The sequence below is a fragment of the Triturus cristatus genome, chromosome 8 (genome assembly GCF_964204655.1).
Source record: "Triturus cristatus chromosome 8, aTriCri1.1, whole genome shotgun sequence".
Taxonomy (NCBI): domain Eukaryota; kingdom Metazoa; phylum Chordata; class Amphibia; order Caudata; family Salamandridae; genus Triturus; species Triturus cristatus.
Window position 1 is genome coordinate 316,358,469 of NC_140591.1, and position 12,879 is coordinate 316,371,347.

A 12,879-nucleotide genomic window follows, 5' to 3' on the forward strand; every position below is an offset into this window, starting at 1 on the left:
TAGCTTTTTCTGGGAAGGAAGTCCTCTCGCAACTGGGTGACTACTAGAAAGAGATGTTGATCATGCATTTTAGAAATTGGCAAAGAAAGTAGGTCTGGGCTCACTGCAATGGTTATTTTTTTTATTGCAAGCACATGGCACAAAAATAAAACATAGAAGAAAAATGAAAATGGAGAAAAATATAAAACATGCCTAGGTCTATACGTAGCAGTCATATGTTTGCAATAAACATTCCTTTATATTAGTGATATGGGTATGAGACCAGAACCCCAAAATCGTGTAAGTCATTGGCTCAAACCATCCACTAGCCCAAATTGTTCTGACTGTGCACTCTATAGTTGTCCTGCACTTCTGCAACAGTGTGGAGGGCTCTGGAGGAATTCATGTCTCCTAAAGTTTTAACAGCAAAGCGCCTCCATAAGCCCATGTCGGTGGACCGTATGATTCCTGCCAACTATTCAAACATCTCAATGATACGATAAGAAAGCGACTTGAAACGCGTGCAACTACTCCGAGTGGTGTCCTGGCGCCTAGCACAGGTCAAGTGATGGTACGCTCTGAAGTGATGGTACGTCTTGAAAGTTTGAAGATAAATTCTGAAGTTTTAATCCTGCACAAAAAAGTCAGGCTTTCAGCTTTTTTTTTTAAACATTGCCTAAGGCGCGGAGCACGAGAGCAAGTTTATTGCAGACAATTGGTCCAGGATGGGCAAGAGACCTACGTCTCGCTCTGACACGCCGAATTCTGGGAGTCGCTGCTAGCAGTTTATTGGCCGACCTTAGGTGTTTTGATGCGGCATAGAAAATAAACCTTGTTCTGAGGTAGACCGTATCTGTCTGGTAAATTGCCCCATGGACTAGCAGAAGTGCCTTGAACAGGTTTCTTTTCCTGATAGGAAGGCAGTGAAGAGCGTGTAGATGAGGGAACATATGCGCTCTAACTGGCAAATTCAAAAGAAAACGAACAGCTAAATTTTGGACCACCTGTAGGCTCTCCAACACCCCAGCAGACCAAAATAGAGGGCATTACCGTAGTCCAACCTCGAGGTTATCAGGGCCTGGAAAACATTTTTTTTGCAGTGAAGGACAGATAGTGTAGGAGCTTTTTAAGAAAGCGTAGTATACCAAAGCAAGTGCCAACCACTCACATAATTTGTGGCTTAAAAGACAGGTTATCATCAAATTTGACCCCTAGGTTCTTGACTATGCCTCCCTGAGGACTTGGAGGGAGAGGGCATTTTCAGGCCAGAAGGTCTGCCAAATTTCTGAATAAGTATTTCCCCAAAAAGACCTTCTGTTTTGTCAGCATTGCACTTCATCTGGTGTACGGCCATCCAATAGAAGACTGCAGTCCGGCCAGTTTTAATCAGCATCCCATAAAACACTTCTCCCTTGCCGCATGAGAACAGCAGCTGAATATCATCAGCAAAAGATGCAACTTTTGCCCCCAGGGTTTCTGCTATTTGAGCAAGAGGGATGAGATGTATATTAAATAGTGTTTGGGTCAGAGCAGATGCCTGGTTGGACTCCCACTGTCAACTTGCGCAGTTTCGAGGAGAAAGGAGGAATCCAAACCTGTTGAGTTCTGCTTCCAAAAAGGAGGCGAGCCAGTCCAAGGCTTGACCCACTATACTGAAGGCGTGCCAGGAGTCTAGAGTGGGGGACCGTATCGAAGGATGCTGATCAGCACAGCCTTTCCCCGACATCTAAAGTGCCTTTGATGTTATCGGGTCCATTCACTCCTGAGGCTTGAGCCGGGAGTAGAGGATAATCTAGACGCTAGGTATTTGGAGCTCTCTTCGCGCTGACGTGATTGTGAACTCGCTGCTACTAATTTATTCTTTTAACTCGCTACTTGCCAATTTTGCACACTGTTTTTTAGCCTGCACTTGATTTGTTACATTTAGCTGTGGATTGCTGGTTCTCCCACTTACCTGGCGCCAGCCCGGACCCGAGCAGGCGTTGCCTGTGAAGCAGGGTCCCCCGGGCAGTGGCGGCCATCTTGGAGGGGCGGACTGGTTAGCAGTCTAGTTGGGCGGTAGCCTGCCTACTTTAGAAGCGCTGGCGCGATCGCACCGCTGGCGCGCCGAAGGCGCGCCTAAGGCAAGCCCGTCTGCGCCCGGGTCGCGCTCAGCGCCCCAAATCCCTGGCCAATCGCTTTTAGGATCGCATAGACAATACTATTGCTCTAGAGAAGCTTTGATGGAGCTAAATGGGGGGGAAGTCATGCCAATTGTGAGCGCCTGAGGGCTGAGGCTAGTAATAGTCTGCCCCCTGGTTCATGCCCCAATTGTAGAACGCCGTTTCCTACATTATGTTTAGAACCCATCAAAGCTTTGAAGGAGGTTGTACTCCTGGTCAGAGGCTCTTCTGAGAATTTTAGCTGCATTCTTATAAATGCTAGATCGCTGGTGAAACATAGCACGGAATGTGCTAATTTACTGATTGACCAAGGCATTAAAATGGCTTTCATAACAGAAACCTGGACGGACGAGGCGTCCGGGCCTGACCTAGTTAAAGCGACCCCCCCTGGTTTTCAGTGTGAGGTGCTTAATAGACCAGACAAGAGGGGAGGCGGTTTGGCCATTCTCTATCACAGCTCCATTCAGGGAACATGCAAAGCGCTTAACCTGCCCGCTTGCGAGGCACTCGCGTTCAACCTGAGGTTAACTAACCATTTTTCATTTAAGGGCAGCCTAATATATAGACCTCCCGGCGCTAGATCCTCTTTTTCTCCTGCGCTGGGAACCCTCTTAAGAGGGCGCCTTGCTGGGTAATTCCCATACTATACTAGGCGATTTCAATTTCTATTTGGAGCGGGTTGACGACCCGGAAACAGCGCGCCTAATAGACCTTATGGAAGCCGCAGAGCTCTCCCAGCAAGTAACGGGTCCCTCGCATTTGGCGGGACATACCCTCGATGGGGTTTTTTCAAACATTCCTGAGTTATCTTTCTCGGGCCTTCTGCCACTGGCTTGGTCAGACCATGCTGGAGTACTGTTCAATCTTACTGTTAAACCCCACATACCCAATGGGAGGTACCAACGTGAACAGAAGAAAGTTAGAGCATGGAATAGGGTGGAAGCTGAGACCCTATCTATGGTACTAACAGCGTCTCTCACACCCACTTCCAGCGATATGGAGGAGGCTGCCTCTTCGTACACGAGATGGCTTACGCAGGCTTGCAAAGACCTTGCACCTCTCAAATTGGCCGTATTTAAAAGAATGGTTCCCTCAGCCCCCTGGTACTCGAAGGAACTAAAATCGCAAAAATGCATATGCAAGAGACTTGAGCGGAATTGGAGGAAGGGTTATTCGGATAAGGAAAAGGCAATTTATCTGGCAAGCATGGTTACATATAAACATATGTTACGTGCTGCAAAACAAAAGTTTTATGCCGCTCAAATAGAGGCGGCTAAAAACTCGGCAAAAGAGCTTTCTCTCACAATTACCAATCTGTCCTCTGTCAAGTCAGCCCCCGTCCAGTCAAGCACAGAGCTCTGTGAACAAATTGCGTTATTTTTTCAAACCAAAGTCAACAACATCTTCACTAGCCTCTGTGATTTAATTAGGCTTGGTCGCGAGACTGAGTTGGAAGTAGAAGACTTGGTTACACCGGCAGAAACCCTGGAGGCTTTCAGGCCACTAACCCTGCAGGACACATTGGAATTACTTGCCAAAGCAAACTCCTGGTCTCCACTGGATCCCTGCCCAATGAAGATTATTAAATTAGCCCCTGTCCCCATAGCCTCCTATCTTACTCCCATTTTTAAAGGAATGTTCGAAGGAGGGCAATTCCCAAAAATCTGGAAGGAGGCCTCCATTCTTCCGCTATTAAAAAAACCTAGTCTGGACCCTTCGGATTCAAACAATTTCCGGCCCATTTCCCGTCTGCCTCTTCCAGCGAAACTAGTTGAAAAGGCTATGAATAAACAACTTACTGTCTTTATGAAGAATACCCTTCTGCTTGACGCTTCCCAATACGGATTCAGGGAAGGACATAGTACCGAATCCGCTCTGGTCAAAGCCACGGAGGAAATCAGGTCGGCAGTGGATCAGGGAGGCAGAGCGGCTCTGATCCTTCTGGACCCATCGGCCGCGTTCGATACGGTCCATCACGGTTTGTTGATGGATCGTCTAAGGAAAGGAGGGATTCGGCGTAAAGCATGGGATCTGCTAAACTCTTTCCTCTCGGACCGTAGCCAAACAGTGTCCCTGGGAAATATTTCTTCTCAACCCTTCTCCTTACCGTGTGGGGTTCCGCAGGGTCTTCATTAAGCCCCACCTTGTTCAACATTTATGTTACCTCCCTTGCCTCCATCCTCAGACGCTACGGGTTTAGTGTCACATCGAATGCGGATGACACGCAAATCGTAGTGTCTTTACTTCCAGGTCTAGAAAAGGGGATGGATCTCAATTTTCAGTCCTGTATGTCGGAAGTGGGGCACTGGATGGCTAGTAACTGTCTTAGGTTGAATCCTAATAAGACCGATGTCCTGTTGTTTGGGAATAACCCCAATTTCTGGACGCCCTTATGGTGGCCGCCGGAATTGGGGGTCCTTCCCATCCCGGTTGATAAGGTAAAAAATCTCGGTATGGTGGTGGATGCAAAACTTTCTATGACCGCACAGGTTAAAGCAGTAGCCTCGAAAATAGGGTACATTCTGAGAATTGTGAAAAAAATCCTGATTCTGCTCCCCCCTGAATGCCGTAAAACTGTGGTAACGGCCCTTGTAACATCTAGATTGGATTATTGCAACAGTTTGTACCTTAACATACAGGAAAATCTGTTGCACAGATTGCAGTTATTGCAGAATGCTGCTGCTAGATTATTAACTGGCATCCCCAAATTTGCTCCCATTTCAAAGGCCGTCCGAGATCTGCACTGGCTCCCTGTTAAAAGCAGAGTCCAGTTAAAAGCATTGTGCCTGGTTTTTAAGGCTTTACATGAGGTAGGCTCCGATTTTTTAATAAAACAATTCAAATGGTACGCCCCTTCGTGGCGGCTCTGATCATCCGATGCTAATCTGACTACTGTCCCCGTTATAAAAAAGGCCCGCTGGGCTGGACGTAGCTTTTCCTTTGGTGCAGCTAAGTTGTGGAACGGGCTGCCTCTCCACCTTCGTCGTATGGATAGCCTACTCTGTTTTAGAAAATCGCTGAAGACCTGGCTGTTTGCGAATTAGTTGTTGCCTGTCTGGGTTTATGGAGGAGTGGATAGCGCCAGGACACCTTTTTGGTAATCGCACGCTCTATAAATCTCTTAAAATAAATGAATAAATAAATCAGTTACCTCCATAAGTGCGGTCTCAGTGCTAAAGGTGGGTCTAAAGCCGGACTGGCCAGGATGGAGCAGGTTGTTGGATTCCAGATATCCAGAGAGCTGCTGATTCACGTGCTTCTCCAATTTCTTGGATAGTGCTGGTAGCAAGGAGATAGGCCTGTAATTAGACTGCACCTCTGGGTCCGCAGATGGTTTCTTCAACAGGGGGAGAATTTTGGCTAGTTTCCAAGAGCTTGGTTTCATGGCTGTCGCTAATGACGAATTAAGCGCCTTGTTCGCCAGAGGGTTAATTACACAGGCCCATAAAGCTAACAAATTGGGTGGGTGGATGATGGAGAGCTTGATTTAAGGTTATTTAAAACTATCAGGGAACTCTTCAGCGAAATAGGTTCAAAGTTGAATAGAGTCGCATTGTTTGGGGAAGCAGTACTGGCCTGTATATTGCCCATCTCAAGAGCAGGTGCTCTATATATTCCACACAGTGAGATATCTACTCTAGGAGTACTTAGCTGTGGAAATCAATTTGGGAACAGGTTGTCAAACAATAATCCCCACAGCTCCCCTGGGTGTGCCTCTGTAGATAAAAAGTTTTACAGATTCAGGAATGCATTTCGCCACATTTTGAAGTGCATCAAAATAATAGTACTCATAGTATGGAGTGCCCAGCCCACCCTTTGAAACTGGGAGGCGCAACTTCTAGTGCAAACTTCTTTCTTATCTAAGTAAATATCAACAGCGGCAATATTGAATCTAGAGCCCGATGTTCAAAGCCATTTTGAGGTTGCAAAGCCTGCGATTTGAAAAATCACACAGTTTGCGACAGCAAAATGTCTTTTTTAAATCGACTACATCCATTTTGCGACTCGGTAACGTTACTGAATGGCAAAATGGGTTTAGAAAGGCATAACGAATCGCTATTTGTCAGGGAAGTATTTAAGTCGTCTTTTTCAAATAGCAATTCATTATAGTATATAACACTGTTTTGTGAACGTAATCCAGGTGCAAAACATTGAAAAGTTACTGAATCTGGAGTTTCTTTTTAAATGCAGCCCTATTTCATTTAAGGACACGGCCTGCATTTTAAAACTAAAAGTTTATTTTATTTAAATTTGCTCACAGACTGATGGTGGTCTTCTGACACCAAAAGGCCACCATACGTGTGATGGCATCCAATAGTAATGAGTCGCAAGTTGCAACCTACCTCATTATTATTGATGAGGTCGGTCGGATTACGACCCACTATGATTTGGAACTTTGTGAACCCAGGTGCCAGTACATAAGTTGGTTTACACAATTCTCCATTTGTAAAAGGTTGGTGCGCAGTTTGCAACCACTTTTTGCGAATGTAAATTGTGTACATCAAGCCCATAGTTCTTGAAATAGGGAACGGGGGCATGGTTACTGGTGTCAAAGAATAGTAAGGTAAACTGCTGCAGCAGGAGAGGAAGTGTCATTTTGGACAGTACAATCCTATCCATCGTTGACAATGGTGGCTTCTTCCAAAATTGCACATAATATCTAAAGTTTGTGCTATGAAAAGGGGCTAGACTGTAATGGGGATCAGAAGCAGCCCAATGGGGCAAAAACAAGCTGGATTTATGCCAGATGGCATTTAGGCCTGAAAGTGTTCTAAATGTATTTCGCACAAACTTCTAAGAGTTCCATATCTTGAACACAATAAAAGCACCTGGTGTGTGGTCATCACACACGAAATGAAAACACCTTCAACATAGGATCAAAACAAAGATAACTCTATTCATATCACACACCCATGCTACCCATGTAGGAAAGCACTTCACAGCCCCACGGAGGGGTAAGTAAGCACTATATAAATGATAAAATAGAACAGTTCCATTCTACTTCATAGTTGTGCTGATGGGCCTTAAATGTACAGAAGTATGGTAGCTGCATACAAAGATATTGCGTGGTGGATACCCAATGTTTGCAAAGCATTCTGGAGTCCATATCTCCTCAAGTGGCATGCCAAGGGGTTGACCTACTTATGCCTAGGGCAAATAATATAGTGGATATGGGGCAACTTTTTCAACTGCCTCAGTTCAATGTTCCATTCAGGGGAAACATTTTTAGCCAAATTTCACTATAGCTGTAGGGTTTGAATATAGTAACTTAATCCAGTTCAGCATCATAGTAGGATCTAACCCCATATCCTCTGGTGCTTCATACAGATAAGGCCAACCCAAGGAGTCGATGGGTAATGTTAAAAGCAGAAGATGAACTGGTAATACACATGACTGAAGGTTAGTTTGAAACCAGGAGAGTAGGTGACAAGACACAAAAGGTGGTGCAATCAGAGGTTGACATGACCAGAGTTTGGGGAGTGTGTGTTGGATACACACTGTAAAGGTCAGAGATTAATAGGATTTACCGTCGTCTGCACATACACTGAAATAAAGTCTGATGACTAAGAATATAAGAATAAATCAACTTAGATGAGTGCCAATGTGGGGGTTTGCCAACAATACAAAACAAACATTAGAACATCAGACAGATTGTCCTGAAGAAGGTCAACCTGAAACTCTCTGCGCCAGGCCTAAAACGTCATCCAATAACCAGAATAAATAGATTTGATAGACAAGTACCGAGCTGCAAGAATATCTTCCACTACTTCTGCAGGGAGATCAAATCCATCCAGTTGGTGCCGATCAATCTCCACACATTCAGGTGTAAGATCTAGAGATTGGAGTGCAGGACTTTGCCCTGCTGCTGAAGGACAAGGTTCTCCAGAATAGGTAGACGGACCAGAAAATAAATGCTCAGGCTCAGCATGTCAGAGTACCACACTCTTCTGACCCAAACCAAGCTATCAGGATTAGTTAAACTCTGTTCTTCCTGACCTTTTTCAGCATTAAGGGCAGAAGTAGTGGAGGTGAGAAGGCATACAGAAAACCAGAGTCCCACTGTCGGCACAATGTGTCTTCCCAGGGAACCATGAAGCAGAAACTCCAGCGAGTAGTACTGGGGACACTGTGTGTTCATGGGCATGGTGAAATGATCTATCCAAGGCTCAACCCACCAGGCAAAGACTCCTTGTACCACCTCTGGATGCAGAAGCCATTTATTTGTGGTTCGCATATTGTGAGCCAGTCCTAGGATTGGCCATGAAAGAACCTTTGGAGGTCAAGACATCTCCAGGGTCGTTGTGCTTCCTGGAACAGGACTCTCAACTCCACACCAGCTGGCTTATTGCAGTACTACACAATGGTTATGTTATCCATCAAGACCTGAACCAACTTTCCCTTGATGGACAGAAAGAAGGCCTTCGAAGCCAACTACCTGGCATGAAGTTCCTGAAGATTGAGGTGGCCTCACCAAAAATACCCTGATCACCACCTCTAACAAGCCCAGAAAAGATACAAAATTGTGATCTCTGGAGAGCCCGTGAGAACAGACTGCCACTGGTCAGGATGATGTCCAACTTCCATCACTGAAATCCCCAGACTGACTTTTCTGAAATCGAGATGCTGTCCGAGAGGTAACTCCAGCCCTATGCCCACTGCAGGTGGAGGCTCCACTGTACATCCTGCATGTGCCAATGGGCAATGTGCCAATGGGCCAATGGGCACAAGGGACCAGCAGGATACACAGGACAAGATCCATCCAAGCCACAACCCAGGAATGAGTCTGAAACAACAGATTCATAAACTGAATGTCCCGGTCTCATTATGGGTGTGGAAAGGGCTGGACACTAATGTGTCAAGGAGAGCCCCTGTTCTTTTTGTAGGTTGCAGGTGGGATTTGGGTTTGTTGAAGGCACATCCCAGGGATTACAGAGGAAGACAGCTGTCTCCAGGTTGTCCGTGATTGATTGCAGTGAGCCTGCTTTCAACAGACAGCCGCTAAAGTATAGAAATAAGTCTATTCCTGGCATTCAAAGATGGGTGGCAATCATCACCTTTGTACAAACCTGGGGAAGGTGTAAGGCTAAAGAACAGGATGGTAAACTGAAAGTGTTCTGACCCCACCATGAACTGAAGAAAGCATCTGTGGGATTGCAGAATGGACACATCAAAGTATGTACTGTTCAAACCCATGGGCACCATCCAGGGCAGAAAGAACCTGGGCCAAAGTCAACATCTTGAACTTGTCCTTCCAAATTATGGTGTCCATTGGCCTGAGTAATCAGACTTTTTGAGCATATACAAAGTACAGAGGGTAAGACTCTCTGCCTTTCTCCACCTCAGGGACTCTCTATGGCCACTTTGGCCACCAGTGACTGACCTTACTGAGTGAGACAGGTAGGACAGGAAAGGGAGGGTAGAAATGCTGAGAAACCTGCACCAGAGGTCTGAGGTAACTGCATAGCTGCCAGGCAGGTAAAAACACATACAATACAGGAAGCCCCAGAAGAGGGGAGGGGAAATCAAAACAGCTTGGCTCCAGTCACAGTAGGTGAGGAGAAGGAATTCTGTCTGTGTTGGTGGCCACAGCTTCTGCCACCACCACAAACTCTTGAGCCACAAAAGGGTAGTATAGGCTCCTACATGGGTTGCGGGTGTTCGCTCTGGCGAAATGCAAGACCCTAAAAACGTTTGCCATTGTTTATGAAATTGACAGGCCAGAGCTAGCTAAATTAATTCCTGAATTCATCTGGAATGGCCTGCAAGATCTCACTAGCCATATCTCAAAGGGCATGTATGCAGCGTCATAGGTGGACAAAGGCTTTGTGTGGGTCGATGTTGTCTCCAGATATAAAGAAGCATAAGGGTCGCAAAGCCTGCAATTATGAAAAAACACAACGGTTACTGACCTTCGCATTGCAGAGTAACAAATTCGCAAAGTGGACGCTTTACCTGTGAAACAGATTCCTCTTAGGGAAACAAGATGTTAGATGGTTGAGGGCAGGAGATAGCAGGCAGTAGTTCCCTGGCTTGTCAGTAAGTTCCCTGGCTTGTCTCCACAAGTGTTCCCAAACAGGAATCCTTTTTTTTTTGTTTTTTAGCAGCACCTGTCCCTTTAATGGACCCAGTCTGCATAAAAAAAGTTAACCATTTCAGAATGCAAATGCAGGGAATGAGCTCTGCTTTGCCTTGCACGCCCCCATCCCTGCATTACCAGCCAGTCACAGGGAGACGCAAACTGTGACCGGCCTTAATAATATTCATTATGCAGGTAATTTTTGCAAACCCATGGGAAAGGAACATTTGTGATGCAACCTAATAATAGATAAGCCACATAGCAAAATGCAGATCCATTTGCAAACTAGTTGGTGTGCAAACTGCACATCCTTGGTTTCCGAATGGGAAAAGTACATCAGGCACCTTAGCTCCAAACAGGTTAATTTCTTTATCTATCATGATGGATATTGGGATCATTTGAACTGTTATTTGCAGCTCACTGAACATGAGGGCCTGTGCATTAATCACTACATTATTGTTAGATATAGATGCACATAAAAACTTTTAGGCTATAACATCAATACATGCAATGCCAAAGGAGGAAAGTGCAAGCAGCAGAAGCTAAATGTAGACTTGAAATATCAAGGCTCACTGACTTGAGACAAATTATTGTTTGCACAGTTAGCTCTGATATAAGCTTGTATAGGTCAAATTGACTAAATGTGTGGACAGGCTTTCCTCCTTAATGTGTAACTTGGTAGTCCCACTTTTGGATTAAATGCATATGTAGCACATGAGACTGGCGAAACAAACTTTTGTGATGTCCCAGTGCATTGGATTTTTAGAGATGCACTACATCTCTTGCCATATTGGTTATAGTTATTTGCAGTGTATTCAGAAGCAGACGACTATGAACTGCAGTGCAAATGACGGCCTTTAGCTTGCGTATCTGTAACAGATCAACAATTGTGTCTGAAATCAGTATATGCCCCCCACCTACCCACTGGTGGTCGCCAACAGGCAATTATAGGTAGGAACTAGTTTCCATAGGAAAATAATTTTTTGACTTGCCTATATCTTTGGCGCATTTTGAAAACTCTTCACAAAATTCTACCAAAAAAAGTCATGTTTGGTCTTGTTGTGCATGCAAAGTTTCAGGGTGATCTGTCAAGCGGGGGACCAAGAAAAAGGGGGGTGGGAGCGGGGGGTCAAAAAATGTGCATTTCCCAAGTTAGTTCCCATTGGAATTTAAGACATGACCACAGACCGAACCGCTGAATGGAATTACACCAAATGTGGCGCACTACTCACTGGGGGATGAAGTCTTCTTGGATGCTGAGGGTCGTGGGGGGCCAAGAACCCCTCCTTTTACCACCAGTAAGTCCTATACAGTGGGATTGCTGAGAGCTTGTCGGAGGCCCACCCCCTTTGTCCAGCAGTCTGCAAACATGCCTCCTGGCGCACTACTGGTTGGTCCCCTTGGATGCTGAGGATTGTTGGGGGCCAGAACCCCTCCTGTTACCACCATTACTGTGGGATTGCCGAGAGCTCATCGGAGGGCCTGCCCCCTTTCTCCACCCACTGTACAGACCCATACAGTCACTCACACATCCACTCACAGACCCATACAGCCACTCACAAACCCACTCACACAGCTACTGACACACCCACTCACAGACCCATAAAGCCACTCATACCCCCTCACAAACCCATACAGCAACTCACAAACCCACTCACACACCCACACAGCTACTCACACACCCACATAATGACTCACACACCCAGTCACAGACCCATACAGCCACTCGTACACCCACTCACCGACCTATACAGCCACTCAAAGACCCACTCTGAAAGGTTACAGGTTACAGTTAGGAAACAGAATTGAAAAAACCATAGAAATGCACTAAGCAAACAAAGTTTACAGGGACGTTATAGTTATGAAATAGAATTTTTAAAAACTTAGAAATTCGCTGAAAAAAACAAAGGTTAAAGGGACGTTATAGTTAGGCTCACATTTCCCTCGTACAAAACCACTGAAATTCAGCAGTTATAGTTACCTGTGTTTACTATAACTTATGCCCCTGCAATGCACTGTTTATGACCTCACATATTACATCACTCATGACATAGTCAGTGACATCACTTCTGACATCATAGATGACATCTAAAATGACATCACTGGTGATATCATTCACAGAAATACTCACACACCCACTCACATATTCATACAACCTAGCATACGCCCCCTCACACAACTACTCACAAACCCATTCACAGACCCATACAACTACTGCTACACTACCACTTGCTCACTCATAAAGCTACTAACAGAGCTACTCACTCACCCATACAGCCACTCATATATACATTCACTCTTTCACAAAACAACTTACAAACTCATTTACACATCGAAATAAGCACTAACATGCTAAGTCACTCACTTATACAGCCACTGATACAGCCAATGACTGATCAATGCAGCTACTCACTTACCCATACACTCACCAAAACAACCACTCACTCACCCATACACCCACTTACATGCACACTCACCCATAGAGCTACTCACACACACACCCACCCACTCTCCCACCCATACAGCCACTCACACACCCACTCACTCACCAATAACAGCCATTCACATAATCCCTCCCTCAACCATACAGCTACTCACACACCCACTCTCACCCATATGGCCACTCACTCACACAGCCACTCACACACGCACACTCACACA

General features: G+C 45.5%; 1 protein-coding gene across 1 annotated transcript in view; it reads right to left on the bottom strand.

Annotated features, from left to right (window-relative positions):
* The window catches only part of MIPEP (mitochondrial intermediate peptidase), a 596,799-nt gene that overhangs the window by 282,904 nt on the left and 301,016 nt on the right, over positions 1-12,879 (bottom strand). The window lies entirely within an intron of this gene.